The sequence below is a fragment of the Thunnus thynnus genome, chromosome 4 (assembly GCF_963924715.1).
Source record: "Thunnus thynnus chromosome 4, fThuThy2.1, whole genome shotgun sequence".
Lineage (NCBI taxonomy): Eukaryota > Metazoa > Chordata > Actinopteri > Scombriformes > Scombridae > Thunnus > Thunnus thynnus.
In genome coordinates, this window is record NC_089520.1 from 25,044,729 (window position 1) to 25,064,654 (window position 19,926).

The 19,926-nt window shown below is 38.8% G+C and overlaps 1 protein-coding gene across 3 annotated transcripts in view; it reads left to right on the forward strand.

Annotated features, from left to right (window-relative positions):
- The window catches only part of dlgap4b (discs, large (Drosophila) homolog-associated protein 4b), a 114,038-nt gene that overhangs the window by 34,345 nt on the left and 59,767 nt on the right, over positions 1-19,926 (forward strand). The gene's annotated exons all lie outside the window — the stretch shown is intronic.

Below are 19,926 nucleotides of genomic sequence, written 5' to 3' on the forward strand. Positions count from 1 at the left end.
AAGGGCATGTTTTGTCATGCAGATGCATGCACAATGTTGCCTGCAGAGCAGTAAGCACTCATGGAACATAGCCTCAATGCTCAGCATCATGAGTGTCCTCTGTGGGCTTCCCTGAGGTGCAACACTGGACTGATGATTTCACAGTGGATTAATTTCATTCTGAGCACAAATCTCTTCTGTGATACTATCCATAGGAGCAAACTGCTGCGTCTGTTTTGGAACAGAAAAGCAGAGCAAGTTGTGTTTGAGAGGAACAGGCTCTCAGAATGATTTTTTTGAGATGCATTCTGCATGAGGCAAGAGTCAAACTGAATTTCAGTGTAATTTTTCAGAAAGTGCATAAGGAGAACAAGAAATAGTGTTGAGAGGAGTTATGGCTGTGTAGCTTGTTGTCAGATTTCCAGTGACATTGAGAATACCTCCTTGGTTTTTTTACTCAAAAAAATAATCAATATCCTTTCTGCTGCTGTTGCATTAGTGATTTTTTGCTCCACTGAGCTGCTCGACGCACAACAAACTACAAAACAGTGATCCATTCATCAGGGCGTACTGGAAACCTCACAAAGGTGAAGAGTCCAAAAGCTTACATTTTTTTATAGTCTGGGAAACAAACAAACAAACAAAAATCTCGAATACATTTTTTAACAAATATTGACCTCCGCAAATACTGATTGGATCAATATAACCCAAATAAAACCACACTGCAGGTAGAGATCACACACGGACAAACACCGCAAAGTGAAAACCTCTAATGAAACAGACAATCACTTTTTCACCTTGTTGACTGGATATCCATTTACTTATTTCCTTACTATTACTGTCACTATTACTATTACTTACTCACTACCGAACGCTGTAACTTTGAGCATAAATTCCAAACAATAAAACCTGCACATATTTCTTTTGAACAGCGCAATAATTGACAGTCTTTTACAATTTTTTAATGATCTCTCTGCACATTTTAACCTTTACCAAAAACATCATCAGTTGTCTTCTCATAATATCAAAGGACACAAACAACAGATCATCATGTTTGGTTCATTTGACTTCAGCGTAAAATATGCCTCAACTCAATTTACAAATGTATTTTGTCGCAGTAATTTAAATGACACAACCATTGTTCATTTACATATTAAGACACTTTAAGTGCCTCCCTGATCACCCTGTCGTACCCTCATGGGTTCACTTAATTGATCACCCAGATGTTCTAGGCAGCGCTGTTAATTGCAATTAGTAATGTTTGTATGTAAGTGCGTTGTAAACACTCATGACAGAGCACCATGATACATCATATTTCATTTTAGTGTTAATTAGATACTAAAAATAACATGTGTTTTTAGTTTAGGTGGTGACAGTGAACTATAGGCAACATATTTGAATTCACTGTTCAATATTAAGTATCTGCAGTGCACATGCATAAAACATTTCATTTGAAATGCAAATGATTATTGTCATAAATGCATACATTATGCTGTTTCTGTCTGTCTTAGATAAAGTGTATGTATTTATCTAGCTTGTGTATGTTAAGCATTTTAGTACATAAGGTAGCGAGGGCAGAGCTGAAGGGGTGTTTATCCTGCAGGAGAAGCTATTGTACAGTAAGCGCATCAAATATTTGCGCTTTAAAACCACGGTGAGTTTACTGTCAACATGCACGTTTTATCTTCTCCTCTTTCTTCTGCGGAGAAATACCTGTACACAGTAGTGACTACTGAGAGCATCCACTTTTCTGACAATATAGTATTGAAGTACATTTGTTTAATTTTGTCATAGCTTGAAGAGTATTCATCACCAAATGCCAGAGAGACATACTGTCCCTGAAGCTATGATCCAGCAGCCTTCATTCAGTCCACAATCAATGTTCTCTCTCTTGAGAGCTGCGGGATTGCAATTTATCTGTAATGAATTGTTGATGATATTATGTTTTTCTTTCATATATCGAGGGAGACTGCTCTAATTCATCTTCAGAACACGGCAAAGCAATTTGTTGAGATTGTTGTTCATTCCAGTAACTGTTCGACAATCTAAACGAGTCAGCTGCTACTTAACTGGTAAAGTAAAGCTGTGTGCGCTCTCTGTGATCAGTAATATTCTCTGTAAAATGAATGATGAACAAAATATCCTGATGTTCTTCATTCACGGAATGTTTTTTCTGACCAACAGTCAAAAATCCAAAGATATTCAATTTATGGTGCAATTAACAATTACTTTTATCATTGATTCATCTACTGACTGTTTTCTTGCTTAATCAGTTAATCGTTTAGTTAATTAAATGTGAGAAAACAGTGACAAATGCCCATCATAAGTTCCCAGAACTTGAAGTAACGTCTAGAAAAGTTCTTGTTATGTCCAACCGACATTACAAATCCAAAGATATTAAGTTTACAAAGATATTAAAAAGGAGAAAAACAGTAAATCCTCAAGTTTGAGAAGTTGAGACCAGTTTTGTTTTGGTATTTTTGCCTTAGAATTAGACTTGTGAAAATTAAAATAGTTACTGGTTAATTTTCTAATCAATTAATTGTTTTGGGTCTAATTCAATCATCAATCATATGAAACAACAAATGGTCATATTTGCGAAGCTGCAACCAGTGAGTGTTTTTTTTGCTCGAGGAATGACTTAAATGTTTAATCAATCAACAAATCAATTAACTGACTTATTTTATAAGAACAAATATTATTATTTTTATTTATAGTTCCAATACAGAGCATGAAACTGATCTGCTGCACAGAGAGTTTATAGCTACTGCCAATTTTCAACTCTTGTCCCTTGTTGGGCTTTACATATACAATGTAATTAAAATGTACAGTTTTCATCATCATGAAACACAGTACACTACAGATATGGAAATACAATAAAATACAAATACTGAAATACATTGATTGTGATGTACAGCTTGAAAGAGAAAGAAAAAAAGAATAACAATACAATACAATTAGCTAAAAATGGATACAGCTCAGGTTTGCTTTTAGCCAGCACTGAACCTTTATTGTAAAAGATTTTATATCTGGAATTAATTTGATTTCAGTTGGTAATGTGTTCCAGAGTTGACAGCCCTATGTGGAAAAGGCTGATTATCCAAATTTAGATCTACAATTTGGTATTTTACAGTTGCCATTCACCATGCGCCTAGTTGCGCTGGTACTGTCTTTTCTTTGGATAAGAAAGAGGCTCAGGGATAAACTGTTGATGCATTTGAAAACTAATTAGAGAAAACAAAAATGAGCTCTCAAAATGAAGTAGATTGTATTTCTTCAGTATGTGACAGTGATGCCACCAGACAGGCTTTTTGTCCATTATTTTCAGTGCCTGATTGTATAAGGATGAAGAAGATAGTAAATGTAAATGTTTATTATGTAGCATTATGTACACTCACCCGTTAAAAGATATCACACTAACTAACTAACTAACACACAATGGGACTTATTTTCATGCCTTTCCTTTTCTTTCTTCCTTTTCTCTGTGGGCATGAATACTTGAATACACTGTGAGCTTTTCTACTAGATCTCTCCTTTTGTACTAAACTGACCTTGATTACACTGTAGTTTAGGTTGAAGAAATCACGTGTCTTGCAGCTGTATGCAGCAGGCCAGAGCCAAGACTGCAGCTCTGCAGGGGATTTTCTCTCTCATGGGAACACTTTGTTATATTAATTTGCATAGACGCATTTGATCGGCTTTTATGAAGTCGCAGTGCTCATGCGAGGAGCTTCTTCACTTGTTAGTGGAATGCTAAATTTACTGTAGCTAAAAGAACAAAAGCGCTAACATAACTGCAAGAAATGTATATTAAATAATGATAATTACTGGATCATATCCTCGAACACTGAGTCATTAGATACTGAAAGGCGACTCTATGGGTTGTTCTCTCTTGCCTCATTTGTGGGACTTTCACTTTGACATAATTTTGATAAATTAATTATTTTATCAATAATAATGATAAATTTTATTTATACAGCACCTTTCAAAACAAAGTTGCAAAGTGCTTTACATGGTTAAAACATTTAAGTACTGCATTTAAGCATTAAAATTAGACAATTAAAATGAAATATAAAAACTGAATAAAACACTCCTAGTATGAGATTAAAAATATTAATATTAATAATAAATAAAACAATAAATCAACCGTAGTAATAAAATATTAGTTAGTTATAATATTAGTTCATTAGATTAGTTTTAGTAATTGAGGCCACTGACCTTTACCTATAGGAACGCTGCTACATTTGCTGTGGGAGATCTGACCGTTTTACTGACTGAATGCAGCAGCTAAAGTATCTAAAACTTGTGCTTTTTGAGGCAGTGTTGGTTCCCATATTAACATCGTAAACAGGCTTATTTCTGTCATTCTGCTCACATGCCACAATCACTCTCTCCCTCTATCTGTGTGTGTGTGTGTGCATTTTTGTTACCTCTTGGGGACATTTCCAGTATAAACACCAACCTCGTTGGGACCAGTGGTCCTCTTGGGGACCAAAGCTTGGTCCTAATGAGGAAAAAAATGTAAATTCTGAGGTCCTGCTCGGGGTTAGGGGTAAGGTGTGAATTGAAGTCAGGTTAATGTTAGGGTTAGGTATGAATTGGTTAAGGTTAAGGTTCAGGTGAGGCTTTTGGTTAGGTCATCCACAATGAATGGAAGTCAATGCAATGCAAGGATAGCTGTGCAAACTTCAAGTCAGTTTTACCAAGGTAGCATTGAAACAGCCTGGCTATTTTTGGCCTCTTTGTGTGTGTGTGTGTGTGTGTGTGTGTGTGTGTGTGTGTGTGTGTGTGTGTGTGTGTGTGTGTGTGTGTGGCATTGCATTAACATGGTTTAATCCTCTGCATGGCTTATTGGATACAAATCCCTCCCAAAGCTTTTAAAGCTCCTGCCTTTTCATTTCTGTCCCCCTCTCTCTACCTATCCTTCCATCAGACAGTTGAAGGAAGCTTTACTCTCAAAATCAGCCCCTGCTGTCCCAACATCTTCACATTCCTACTTAAACCGCATCTGATACTGAGTTATTGGTTATTGGACATGACTCGAATAGTTGGCTAACTTTTTTTTATCAGTTCCTAACAAGCTGTTTTTTACAACTTTTTAGCCATTTTGGTACTTGATTCAAGACACGAGGTACAAACTGACTTTATGTGAGATGCAAAAAAATTTTAACTAATATTTCCACAACTACAATTGGACAAAAAAGTAGAGGCTGGTAACCTCAAATAACAGTTGATTGACTGCCTGACCGCATTTATGTGCAAAGCTATAAGACTAAAGAACACCAATGGACATCAGTTTTGATTAATCTACACAATTACATAACATGACAATATTGCACATAACCCGTAACATAACACATACATATTGCCATATTGCACACATCCGATAACATAATACATACATACACCTCATAAAAAATGTAAGGAGGTAAGCGCATTTTCTGAACTTCCTGTGAAATCTCTCTCTCTGTAAATATAATTGTTCTTTAAGCTGTTCACCAGGCAAATTACAGCCAGAGTTGACCATACCTCACTGTAATGGATGGGACTAAACTTTTCTCCACAACTAAACACAAGTAAGCATGATTAAACTAGTAAACATAAGTGACAAAATTGACTAAAACAAAATACAAAATTGCGCTTTAACTCCTCTTTACTCCAACCAATGAAAAGACAGTTTGACTTGGATTTACAGCCACAATATGAATTAGTATGATACATAATATGTGAATCCATTTGAAGCTGATCAAACCTATTGATATATTTTAATAAAAAATATCAGTATACTCTATCAGTCTGTATAAATGTCTACTGTACTTCTTTGAATTAGGGAACTGAGTGTTTTCAGGTTTGATTTGTAGAATTATGTATAGATTTTCAGCCAGGGATGATTGTTGCAGGTCATCCCTCCTCTTTTTTACCCCTTATTTATGCAGTATGGTCTAACATCATGACAACTATCTTGATGCATTTACTTAAAGTACCTGATACCTCTAGTCTGTCACTCTGTTTCCACTTTTCAAATGTCTCAGGAGGAACATCTCTCTGCTAGAAAAATCCAAGTCGAAGTGTTTGTCTTTCTCTGTGTAACTTGATTGAGGACAGCTGCAGAAATGACTCCACTGCCAATCCCAGATTACCCCGTCTTTCACCGGGGACTGTTGTGTCTCTGTGTAAGTAAGTGTTTACACTCAAGAACCACCGGAGCTCCCACATCTCACACACCAGCCCGTCCTCACAGGAAAAGCAAGAGCATAGGTCTAAAATTCAGGCTGGCAAAAACAACCTATAATTACATTTATGTCATCTAGCAGCCGTAGTAATTATGACTCAGGGAAGTGACGCAGTTCAGATGACGTCAATATAAGGTGACTTGACAAGAAGATTTTTGCCTTGTTAGGAGGAGGTGGGTTGGGTATAAAAACATAATGTTCTAGTGTTTACTGTTGCCATGACTACAAAGGTAGCGTAACTTCAAGGAAATATAAACCAAATGATCATTTTAACCCAAAACATGATCTATCCCTAACCCTAACCAAATGGTTTTTGTGCCTAAACCTAACCAGACCTTAACCACAGCGTTGTCACACCATAAAACTTCCCCTTTTATTTTTACAGTGATTTGTAATGGTTTTGGAAAGCCAGAGTGCATTACTACAGCTGCTAGATGACATAAATGTAACTATAGGTCATTTTTGCTGGCCCAGTTGCTGGCCTGAATTTTAGACCTATACCATCAGGGTTTTTCATGAGGATGTGTTGCACACACATATACATCGATGGTTTTGTCTACAAAGAGATTGGAACAAAAATAGAAATACATTTAACAACGCAAAGGACTATTTTCTGCTTCCGTACAGTAAGTCAGCCAGTGAACAGAGAAAATGTAATTCTGCTCTGACCCTCTTTCTTTCTTTTATTAGAAACGTCTGATTCGGTTGAAAATGTTTCTCAGACAAAATGAATGTTGGGGTAAATGTGGCTATTATTAACACGTGGATTCTATTTTAATATCCTCACTACCAATTACTGTAGGTCTTCAGTATCAGTATTACATGATGTAACCTAATTAATGTGACAGAGACAGATGCTTTAATTTCTCCTGTATGATCTCATTGCAGATAATATTTGAAGAGAGAAAACATATTTTAACAGTTACTGCAGCAGAGAGGCAATTTGAAGAAGGCCTTAAATGTCTAGATGTCTACATGGAGGCTAAGATTTTTTGGCAACTCTTTTATATATCATCAATTTTCAGAAATGCAGCAGTAGGTTAATTACTCCACAGGTTCAGAGGATATAGATGAAACATTTTACTGCATATTGTCATAAAAAAATAGGACTTTGTCATCAATATATTAGCACTGCCTAGTCAGTGTCAAGTTCTTGTGTGAAGGTCCTTTTTTCCACTCAAGTAATTTATTTATAAGCTCTGTCTTATCTTCCCCACTTGGTGACTTTTATGAATATTCCCACAATATGGCTGCTCTACCTGTTATTTTTAGAAATATTGAGCTGTGCAGTCATGGAAGACTGAAGACGTTATGTGACATTGAAACTTAAGCTCGGAGCTTAAGACATTATCTCATGTCACATCAACCATTAAACTACCTTCTCATACGCATTTAGCTGAAAGATGACCTCAGCACTGTGCTGAAAACTGCATTCAGTGGTAACAGCAGTGCTCTCTGGAAGAAACTGTTTTTCACATACATGTGTTTCTGCTGTTGTCTTGATACCTGACTTACCCCCCCCCCCCGCGCCATGCATAATTCAACAGGGAGCTGAGGTTTTGCAGCATGTAATGACAGCAAGTTGTAGAGGAAAGCACTACGACTTAACATCTAAGAGCCAGTGACAGCAGGAGCCATATCCTGTCATTTTCACTGACTGCTTCCCCTCTGTGAATCTCTCTTCATGGCGCCTCAATCCTGCAAATACTTCTCCCTTCCTTTTCTGCACCCTTCCTTTCTCACCCCCCTCCCCTCTTTTACTCAGTGCAATAAATACTCCCCCTGTTTCTTCTCCGTATATCAAGTGACTGCTCTGTATTTTTCCCTCCAATCTGCAAGGCCATCTGGTCCTCTGTCCTCAGCCGCGTGTCTGTCTGCAGTATCTTTGCTCTCTGAATCCATTTGACAAGATTAATAGAGTGAACCTCAGACAGATATAAGCTGCTCATTTTGATAGGGATTGTTGGGAGGAGATAAGTTCAACGCTGATCATGAGCAGCTGAACAAGCTTTTTGTCTGTTCTTTCATCAACAATGACAGCTCACCCGGCCAATCAAGGGGAGCTGTGGGAAAAAAACAACATAGCTTAAAAAAAAAAGATACATGATGAGAGAAAAATGTCAAATCACTTTTATGTGAAGCTAGACTGACATGTAGACATTAATGCATAAAATTTGACCCCTTTTATCTTTCAGTCACAAATACATTGAAACCACCCAGCTGGCAGGATAAACTGTTGTCAGATTAGCATGCTGTCAGGTGGAATCCCACTGAAAAAGCTGATTGGTTTGAGATCAGATGTGGTTTGCGATGTGGACAGTGTAGAAGTATGTGATCAGTATAGTTGATTAAACTGATATCATTTGATACTGAGTCTACAACATCATGGATTTTTCTCTCATGAAACTTTTTCTCCAGAATGCACTGCACTGTGATATCCTCCTGTGATAAATTTAGGAGAAAACTAGAAGAGTTGTACCAAAAAACAACAGGCCTTAGGCCTTTTACAAGAGCTTATGTCAAATAGAATGAAAGAAATGGTATCAAAGACACTTCCAGGCAAAAGTACTGAAGGGGCAAATGGGACAAAAATGGCAAATACAGAAACTTTACCTTAACAGTTTATTAAAATTGGTGTCAAAAACCCAATCAAATGTAAATCTGTTGCCTATGAATATAATGTTTGAATTATTTGCATTAAATACCAATAAAGTCATGATGTAAATGTAATCATAGCTCATTAATGTTTAGAAGAAATTTCATCAACTATCCAATCAACTATACTGAAAAAAAAGAGCCTCCATGTCTTGTGAGGGGAGAACCGCTGTACTTATTAAAGCCCACTCGTCACCGTGCTGACATTGTCAGATGCTCTGGATTGGCTGCGTCAGTGATACAATAAGACGTAAAAACAGGGCAGTATTCTTTAACACCATGACGCAAGTACAAGCTGTGACAGAACTGTTCTAGTAGCACAAGACAGTCCAGGCCTGTTTTACAAAAACCGCTGTGATGGTTCAAGTTACTCGTATTTGACAGCAACATTTTCTATCACACACTGCCAGTTGCAAAGCTTTATGTAACACAATATTGAGAAAGCATCACTCAGTACGAGAGTGTTTGACAGAATGATTGCCTGACTGAACTTCATCTTGCTGTTTTATTTTTGACACTGAAAATATGGTGTCATGATAGACACACTGATTGAGACACCGGGAGTCAGTCGTAATAAAGACTGCAGCTGCATTATTTGAATGTGAATTGAGGTTGATTTAAATTGTTCTCATTTGAGGAAACAAACTGCTCCACAGTTGAATGTACTACCGCCTGGTGTGAATGAATGTGTAAGTGTGAAGTTTTACAAGTTCAGGCTTATACTCTGTTTGACTTGTGGTCCCTCAAGATGAAGCAATGTCTTCTTGCGACTCATCATTACCAGTTATGACAAGTTCAAACAAGGACTAAAGGAAATCCAGAAAAAAATAAAGTTTGTAACATTTCTTTCCTATTCTGCTCATCATCTCATGACCCCATGTTGGGAACCACTGCTGTATAACCAAGTTGTCTGCTTATGTTGCACATCATCCTCTCTGCTCTTATTCTCTGCAATAAAGCCTAAATTCTCAAAACTTTTACTACATCACACTCACAGCACAATCTCTCCTGTGGGAACATAAAGATGTGAATTTAAAACCCAGCACAGGCACTTCTCATTAAAGACATAACACACACCCTTCAGCTAAGCCCGGCACCCAGGTAAACTACACACAACACAGCAATGTGATGATTCATGCATGATGTTAACATTTAACTGCTTTTTTTGTGTTTACTTGCCCAATTATAGTTTCTACCCCTCCAGACACATTCTGTTCTTTAATTTTCTCCCACACATCTCTTAACCTCTTCTCACCCTCGACTTGCATTTTCTTTTTCCAGCAAGCCAATTTATCTTACGTGCTAATTAACAAGGCTGGCCTCAATTAAAGCAGTAATTGGACCATATGGAAAAACCAAACTGAGACACATCACAGACACAGTTTCTTTGGTATCCTCTTGTGAAGACCTATTACTAAGATAAGTTTGTTTTGGCTATTGGTTCACTTCCTTGTCGCTTGATAAGAATGTATTTCTGTTTCACATGTCTTAGCAGCAAAACGGGTAACATGAGCCAGCAGAAAGTAAACTGTGCTTACGGATCATTTGGGACTGACAAGAACATGCCAGAGTTTCCTGTTTACAATCTAACAAAGATGTGGCCCAGAGGCAGAAAATTAGCACAATATCACAATACCTTATCTATGCATATGTTCAGCATTTTTACATGGTTTTTTGTCACTTGAGGGCAGAGGAGTTCCTACACAAGTTTGCAGACACAGAGCCATCTAACTTAGCAGCAAGCTTTTTTTGGTGCCAGATAGGTAGATACAGTCAGTAGTACTCAAGGAGCATTTGCCAAAAATAGGTTATATGGGTGGTGCACTAAATGTAAAAACAAAACAACAAACTAAAAGCTGGGTCAAAACTGTCTCTGGGTTCATGTTTACTGATCTTATACTGACATGTAGTGGCGGATACTTGATTCTTGTTTTCAGGGTTTTCAAATTCTAAGAAATGTACAGTGTATGTTTAGTGTGCTCAGAGCTCAGAACAGATCATTATTGTATCCACCGCCACATTCTGAGCTCAGCATAGAAGTAAGTACATGTACCCTTTTTACCAAATCAGATAGAGTATGATAGAGAAATGTCACCTTTGAAAGACTTAGCCCATTATATGTGGCAAGCACCATAATATCTGTCAACTTGCACTAAAATGGAAAAATCATGGTGCCTTAACAATGGTTGGATGACACATGTTTTTTTTTTTATTTATGGAGAATTGCCCCATTTCAAATTTAGCTCAAACAGAGTTCATGAATTATTTTTTATATCGTTTTATTATAATTTTTATTCATATTGTAATGTATTTTTCACTGCTTAGGGACACTGAACTATCCCCTTGAGTTGTTAAAATGTCTTACTTCACATCACTTTGTTCTCATCATTGTATTCCAATGGCCCAGTTTTTAGTTAATGAGGGATATTCTATGAGGACACGTGTGAAATTATTTTTCTCTGCAAGCATGTGCTATATAGTCCACAAGTTCATAAACTTGAGCATTATTATTAGGTTGGTAGAAGACAATAATGATGAGAAAGACTACTGTGGCCTCAAGGCTATGAAGACTTTTCCTTGGTATTTCCAGTGCATCAATATGCTAATTTCCTTGCGTTCCAGTTGCCATGCATGACATACAGAGATACATTGGACTGTGCTGCATCTTTGCTTAAAATTGCAACATTACTGTAGTCAAGGACATGAGAAGGATGAAATTAATTGAAAATATGAAATTCAACAACAGATGTGGATCTATGCATATCATTTCATGTTCTTTTATGCTTTATGCCATATTACTGAAACCTCAGTGTCATCTTTACAATGACAGAGCTTTACAGCTCTGCAGGAGAGCCGTTCCCTGAAAAACTGTAACAGCAGGCTGTTCACCTTCAGGGAGGCAGGTTTTTACAGGCTTTTCTTCTTTTTAATGAGAAGACAGGGACTGTGCAGGTAATGGGCTTTGTTCTGTGTTGGTAATTGAGAGGTGGAGAATATAGTGCAGTATATTAATGCTTTTGTCCCAAAGAATAAAATATAGGGCCTTAGCAGTGATTAGCACTGTGAAGTGGCAGGCTCCAGATGTTAGCAGGTGTGGTGCTTATTAGCACTCCCAGGAGAAAGTGAGATCAAGATATAGCAGTTAAAAGTCAGATGCAAAGGCTGTAGCCTGAAGGTTATAAAGAAGGTTAAGGAGGAAGGCTCAAAACTGAAAGGTTGCCAGTTTGTATTCACCCTCCCTAAACAGCTGTAGTCTAAATGTGCAAATAATTAAACGCCCAGTGCCCCGGTGAAGCTGCGTGGTGACCAACAACAACATGTGGTCATTCTGCGTAGCTCCCTGGCATTAGTGTGTTAATGTGTCAAATCCTCTCACCCCCTGAAACTACAGTACCTGCCTCAGCCTGCTGCTGTCAACAGGATTGTGTTCGTGAGGTCTAAACAGCTGGACATGATTTTTGACATGCCATGTTTGATACTTCTCTGGTACATGATGGGCAGGAGATTTGAAGCATGATGATTATGCCACTAGCATTTCCATTTTGTCACATTATGACACATTTTATTCACAAGGTTTTTGTATTTTGTCAATTTTTGTGTCATCATTCTTCCATGACTCAGCTGTGTAAACACAACGTTAACATATTATCACTGTAAAAAAAAATCATTATGTCGAATGTGTTTGAAAACATCTGCCTAATTACACATCCAGCAGACGCAGAATGACATTAGCATTGATTCTTTGATGGTTGATGAGAGTGAACTAAAACCCTATAAGGCTGTAAACCAAAACAATGAGCTGAAAGACGCTAAAACACTCCATATAGTTGAGAGCACCTACAGAGTGACCCCTCTCACATTACACATACTGTGGTCATTTGATCTATTGTAAATGTTAACATATTAACCGTAATGTCTGATAATAATAATAATGATGGAAAAGGGGGGGGAAAGAAAAGGAGGAAGAAATCTGTGGTTGTTAGTAGTGACTTATATTGTTTTTATGTGTCTATTTTTAGCCTCCGATGAACTTTTACTTCTCATGAATATGAAAATCACTTGGTGTATAAATAAATCATATCTTCAGTGAGGTGCCTGATGGGCCTTTTTTCCTCTTCATCCTACTGCTGCTGCATGTTGCTTGCTAACACCAGCATTACTTAAACAGGGATCACATTGAACAGGAGGCAGTTAAATGCAAGACCGGTCATACTTTCAGTAGTAGAAAGTATGGGTTTACACAAAACACCATCCATTTCTATGTCCGTTTATTTTTATTACTTGAAAGATTTCTTAATTAAAGAGCCATCTGTTTGTGAAGTATGTTACCATTAAATGCAAACAAGAGGAAACCAGAAACAACAGAATATTTCAGACTGCTATAAAAAATTATATTTTATTCTGTAAATTTGGTCAGACATTGAGCCAGAAGCAGCTTATAAACCCATTACAACTGCAAGAGTTTTAATACAACTAATATTACATGTTAATATCTTCACTATGTCTTATGCTATCCCACCTGCATCAGACAATGCCTATAACAATATTTTCCTCTCATTATTCCTCCAAATAAGAACACGGAAGAAGCTCCTGGTCTGAGAATATGACTAACTGAACAAAGCAATCTTTTTAAGATGCCATGCACAATTAATCTTCCAGAAGGAAGAAAGGATTTAGATTAAGCCCCCACAGCTGCCTTGCAATGCTAACTTTAGCATTATCAACATGTCACTTCTGCAAAGCTTCTTTTAACGAAGGAGGACGCCCTCGTACCACTAACTAATCAAACTGCGTGCTAATGCTTTACTTTGCACCAGATTGAAAAACATTACCGCTGAATACACAGAGGTGGATCTCTTCTGCAAATATAATCAACAACCACATTTGCTCGAGGTTCTGTTTCTGCTCTGAGGCTGTGGTTTGCAATAAGGGTAACGTGTTGATGGTAAATAGACCCTCGGGGGGGGGGGGGGGGCGATGAGATTAAGGCCACGTCAACTGGCCACAACTGGAGCTTTGGCATCATCAACACATCACTACAGGATGTCAACATGTCAAGCTATGTGCAAAGCTTTATTAAAACACTCCGGTCCAGATCATCCGACTAAGAGCTGCTCTCTTTCTCTTTCTGTCACACAGACACACAAACATCTGATCATGCTGCCAGTAGAACAAAACTTAAGGTCATTGGGTCACATCCCAGTTTTATACTCTCAATCTCTCACTTGGTTCTCTTTCCACCTCTAGCCTGTAGAGTCTACTCATCAATCTCAGCTTGTTTCATCACCTCTCTCTTTTTGTCTCTCTCCCGCATTCTTCTTCTGTTGTCCAGCCTTGTGTAACTCTTCCCTCGATCTGGGATTAACCTCTGTTGTAGCATCATGTGCCATCATGTGCCCTCTGTAAACTACAGTAGTTGTTGTGGACCCAATACCATGGCGTGCTTGAGCCTTTTCCGGAACTGTGACGCGTGACGTTGTCTGGCTTAGGATTTTAAACCACCTGCTGTCTGCAAATCTGGGATAGATGGTTGGATTGATAGAAATGGTAATGACATGGTGAATGATGGGGTGATGGTAGAGGTTATGTTGTGTGTGAATGAGTGTGCCATTTTTTTGTTTGTTTGTTTTCTGCTTTTTTTCTCTCTGAGCCACAGTTGACCATGACCTCCAGTGGCCTGTTGCAAGGGAGTGGAGGAGCACATCTGGTGTTTGGATGTGTGTGCGTGTGTGCGCGTCTGCTTCTGTGTGTGAGTCTGGATTGTGTGTAAGATGAGCATCCCATCTGGCCTAGCGAAAAAACAGGACTGGAGCCCGGGGCGTGCGGCGGGAGGGGGCTGTCGCGCACTTCTGTGAAGACGCCCACATCTGTTTCTCTTCCTCTCACACACAGGAAAGTAAATAACAACACAAATACAAACAGCTAAATCTTAGGAAACAGATCCTGCACGTATCACGAAGCCCCACTTTTGAAGTAAAAGCATCTACTGTACAGTGGGTTAGCAAACAGCAGTAATAGCTTGTGACACACATATCTTCTGCTGTTGAATGCACCATATAGGCCTCAGGCAGGTGTCCAACCCTGAGGACAAGAACAGCAAAAAATAGCATCCACACAAACACACGCATACTTGCACACACATTCACTCTGTCTTGCTCAGCCTCTCACAAATCAATGCTCTTTCTCTTCCTCTCAACATTGTGGATACTTGGCCTCCAAGTGAATGTTGCCATTTGAACCATGGTGGCTTAAAGTATATTACACACCCATCTTAAAGGCTATATTTCATCATGAAATGCCAGTGAATGTGTTCTCTGTATTTGGGTTTCTAGGTTTTGGTATATGAATACGCATCACTATCACAGCAGTCTTTGCAACCCGATATCTAAATTAAAATGCTAATGAACAGGAGTAAAATCAAAGAGGAGATAAAGATGTTTAGATCAATATTTCAGGCCAGCACTGTCTCCTTTAATTAATTGAATACTTTTTGATTAAGCACAATTGACTGTTTGCTAAAACCATCTTCCAAAGATCGACTGTCCAATCGTAGCTTAGCAACCATAACTAGGCACTGTACACCTGTCAAGTCTCTGTACATAAAGAGTTTGGAGAGTGGTGGGCTATTTACCCTCTCTGAAACAAAAAATACAAGAGCAAAAGTGTAAGTCCTGCTTAGCAACAGTAACTAAGGGCGCATGGCTTAGCAAACTATCGATTGCTTTGTGAAAGACTTGTATTATTTTTTAAAATATTATTATTCTTTGTAGGTGGCTTTAGTGGGAGGCTTTAATAAATATAAAGGATGAAGTTTGGAAGGCCTATGTTGACAAATGAGACTCAGTCTTCACAGCTTGACCTGATTTTGGCTCTCCCAGATCATAAGACTCTAAATTAGCATACAAGTATGAAGCTTGTTGACAAAGCAGTCCTTGTAACTCTCCTCAAACCTCAATTCCAAGAAAGAAAACACAATACATTTTAATTATTGAATAGTCTTTTGGTGCAGAGAAGGTGTGGTTATGTGTCTGTTTAGATTGAGCACCACATGTTTGCATTAATTTGAATACTGATGAGAAATAACAAAATAAGATGTGAATGACAGCTTTAAAAATGGTTGCATTTGGCATAAATTTGTAAAACTACTTTTTGTATCCAATGATCCTCAACTACAGTGAAGTCCAAATATAACCATGTTAACAAAGAGAAGAGCTGACACCTGCAAACACACTCAATGCTATTTTGAGTCAACTGTCAAAGTTATTTAGGGATGAGAGCTCAGTGAGACATTGTTTTGAACTACTGTTAATCTTTGGATTTCATTCAGCGACACCTATTAACGATGAACATGGACCTCACACACCAGGGGGGCATGCACTTAACCTGGTCATCACTGACACCACCCCGATCAATAATCTAAAGGTCTATGATCTGGTTGTGTCAGACCACCAGGTGGTCTCAATGGATTTGACATTCCTGTCACCCCTTACTAAACCTAAGCGTTAAATGCTTTTTCGGACTGGAACTGGAAAAGCATTGACCCAGCTATCATGACTATGGATCTCCAGCACATCACTTGCCCAACTTCTGCATCAGTGGATGAACTAGTAGCATTCTGCAATACATCTCTGAGCAGTGTCTTTGATCTTCATGACCCTGTTAAGATGCGTGAGGTCAATTATTTATGCGTTGCTCCCCGGTTCAATCATGACCTGCGGAAAATTAAAACAGCTAGACGTGTCCTGGATTGATGCTTCAGACACTCTGGACTCGCTGTCCATAAACTGGCCTTCTGTGAACATCAAAAGACTTTCCCTTAAAGATGTTCGGTCACAGTTCTACTCCAACCTAATTAACAACAATCCTGGCAACCCTAAGCATCTTTTTTCCACCATAAATAATCTCCTGAAGCCACAATCATCTTCCCCAGTTACGGCTACAGAAGAGCGATGTAAGAGCTTCATTGACTTTTTCAGAGCCAAAGTCAACAACATCCTGTCATCGACGCTCTGTCTGGGAGCTCGCCATCTCTTTTCCATTTTACTAGCATCAGGCAGAACCACATTGAGGAAATCCTCAGGGAGAAGATGACACCTTGTACTTGTGCCCTGGACTCCATTCCCACAGCTCTGCTCAAATCATACATCCCCATTCTCAGCCCCCTGATCACCCAAACTGTCAACCTGTCCCTTCAAACCGGTAGTCTTCCATCTGCCCTCAAGGTCGCAGTCATCCACCCCCTCCACAAGAAGCCCACCCTGGAGCTTCAGACCTCCCTTTCCTGTCCAAGGTGTTGGAAATGGTGGTTCCTTCTGAGCTTGAGGACCACCTGTTTGAAAAATTTCAGTCAGGTTTTCAGTGCACAATTCTGAGGATAACCTGCTGATGGCAGCTGATGCAGAGTCCCTTACTCTCATGATTCTCCTTGACCTGTGGATCACACTATCCTCGTAGAGCACCTCCACACCACCATTGGACTGTCAGACTCTGCACTTAAGTGGTTTCAGTTTCAGTATGTCTCACTGGGAGGATGCAGGTCTCAATCACTCCCTATCACCTGTGGTGTCCCACAAGGATGGGTTCTCGGCCCCATTCTGTTTACTCTCTACATCCTCCCCCTTGGACGTATCAACAGCAGACATGGGATGTCTTTTCATTGCTATGTTGATGATACCCAGCTGTACATCAAACTGCCCCAAAGCCTTCTGCAGCCATGTCACGCCTCAGCACCTGTCTTAAGGAGATAAAGGCCTGGATGAGCACAAATTTCCTCCAGTTAAGCAGCAGCAAAATTGAAGTTCTCTTTATTGGCACTCCACACCACATTCAGTCATCCCTCATACCTCATCTCACCTTTGACAGCCAGGACATCCCTACTTCCTCCTCAGTCACTAATCTAGGTGTTAGGTTTGACTGTCAGCTGACTTTTGATGGCCATACAAGACATCTATGCAAAACCTCTTTCTTCCATCTCAAAAACATCTCTAATCTCCTCCCCTCTTTAACCCTGTCATGCCTTTATCTCCTCAAGACTGGACTACTACAACGCACTCTTCACAGGGATCTCTGGCAGGAGCATCCAGAAGCTCCAGTATATTCAGAACATCACTGCCAGGATCCTGATGAGAGTGCGAAAACACAAACATATAACACCAATTTTGTTTTCATTTCACTGGCTCCCTTCAGAATTGACTGCAAAGTCCTACTAACATACAAATTCACAACTGACATGCGCTTCCCTACCAGCAGCTTGCTCCTCTGGGCCCCCAGTACTAAGCTCTGCACCGTGGGGAATTGAGCTTGTGGAACAGCCTTCCTAACCATCTGAGGGCAGCACAGACCCTAGACTCTTTTAAAAAAAAAAGCCTAAAAAACTATCTTTTCATCTTAACTCTTATTACTATTTTCTTTATGTTGTGTGTTATTGTACTGTGTATTATTATTATTATTATTATTATTATTATTATTATTATTATTATTATTATCAGCTTGGGTGCCAGGATGAAACAGTTTCCTGCATCCTACAGTCATTTCCCCCCCAGAGACACACTGTGTACTTGGCACAGGAAGTGGTGCTATCACATTCTGTGTCACAGCCACACAGTCGTATTAAATGTGAGAGGAGGACCAGCAGTCGGGGAAACATGAGTCAGGCTGGGCTTTTAAAAAACTTCGTCAACAACGTCAAGGTTGAGCAGGACCTTTAAAGAATGCTTTTCTAATTCTTCCTCAAAGATAAAAAAAAAAAGAATGAAAGGAAGAAAAAGACTATAGAATAGATTGTTGAGGTTATCTAATTGTTCTTGATGTGCTGTACTTTGCTGTTAGCATATACAAAAACACCTCCCACCACTTTAGACATCTCTTTCTTGGTATGTCATCATCATCTATGTTTATGCAACACAGTTCGTGATGATTTATCAGCCCTTCTTTTATCCCTCTCCACTGCTGCCATTCATTTCCTGCTGTGCGTCTGCCTTCGCCTCCAAAAAGCATTTCATTCCAGTGCATAAGGCCGCTGAACAAAAGGCAAAATCAAAAGCTGACAGGTAAACTGAACCCAGCGTACTTTGATAAATATGGACACTTCCAGGAAAATGAAAGGGTTTTTTTCCCCCAAAGTTTATGGTCCCAAAATTTCTGTCGTGAATGAGGGCTGCTGTGTACTTTTTGAGTGATAGTTGAGTTGATTCACTTAATATCAAAATCCATAAAAGGGATAGAGGCACTGAAATAATGAATAGGGCAATGTGCATTTGGGACTGGTGCAGCAGAGCAGCGATGAGCTGACATGCAATACAAGTTGATGATACAGTATTACTGCATGGATTTTTGGTGTTCAGTTGTAAAGAAATTACATTTTTATAAGGTTTGACTAAGGATAAGTCAGTCCACCTGATAATGTCTACTGTTCTGACCAATGCAACTATACATCAGCTCCCACTGTAGCAACTTGGATGGATGAAGAATTAAAGGAGGAAAAGGCAACATGAAGGGTCTCAGTAAAGTGTTGCACCACTGCAAGTGGCAACTGAAGGAATCATCATTCTTACATAATACATGCCTTCATTTGATGTTTTGATGATGGTGGTGGAGAGTGCTGTCGATCTAAAATCTCTAGGGCTGCAGCTAATTATTTTCATCATTGATTAATCTGCCAATTATTTCTTTGATTAACTGATTAATCATTCATTTTGTACATAAAATGTCAGAAAATAGTGAAAAATGCCCGTTATAATTTCTTAGAAGTCAAGGTAAATTCCTCAAATGTCTTATTTTGTCCGATCAACAGTCAAAAACCCAAAGAAATTCAGTTTAGTATCATGTATGGCACAGATGAACTTCAAATCCTCACATTTGAGAAGCTGAAACCAGCTAATGTTTGGCATTTGTCCCTAAAAAAACAATTCAATTGACCAATCGATTAATCGACTAAACGTTGCAGCTCTAAAAATCTCCCATGGTTTCTCAGTCAGATTGACATCTGTGAGGGCCAACATACAGTATGATTCACATCATTTTTACAATCATCAAACCATTCAGTGACCCCTTGTGTCCC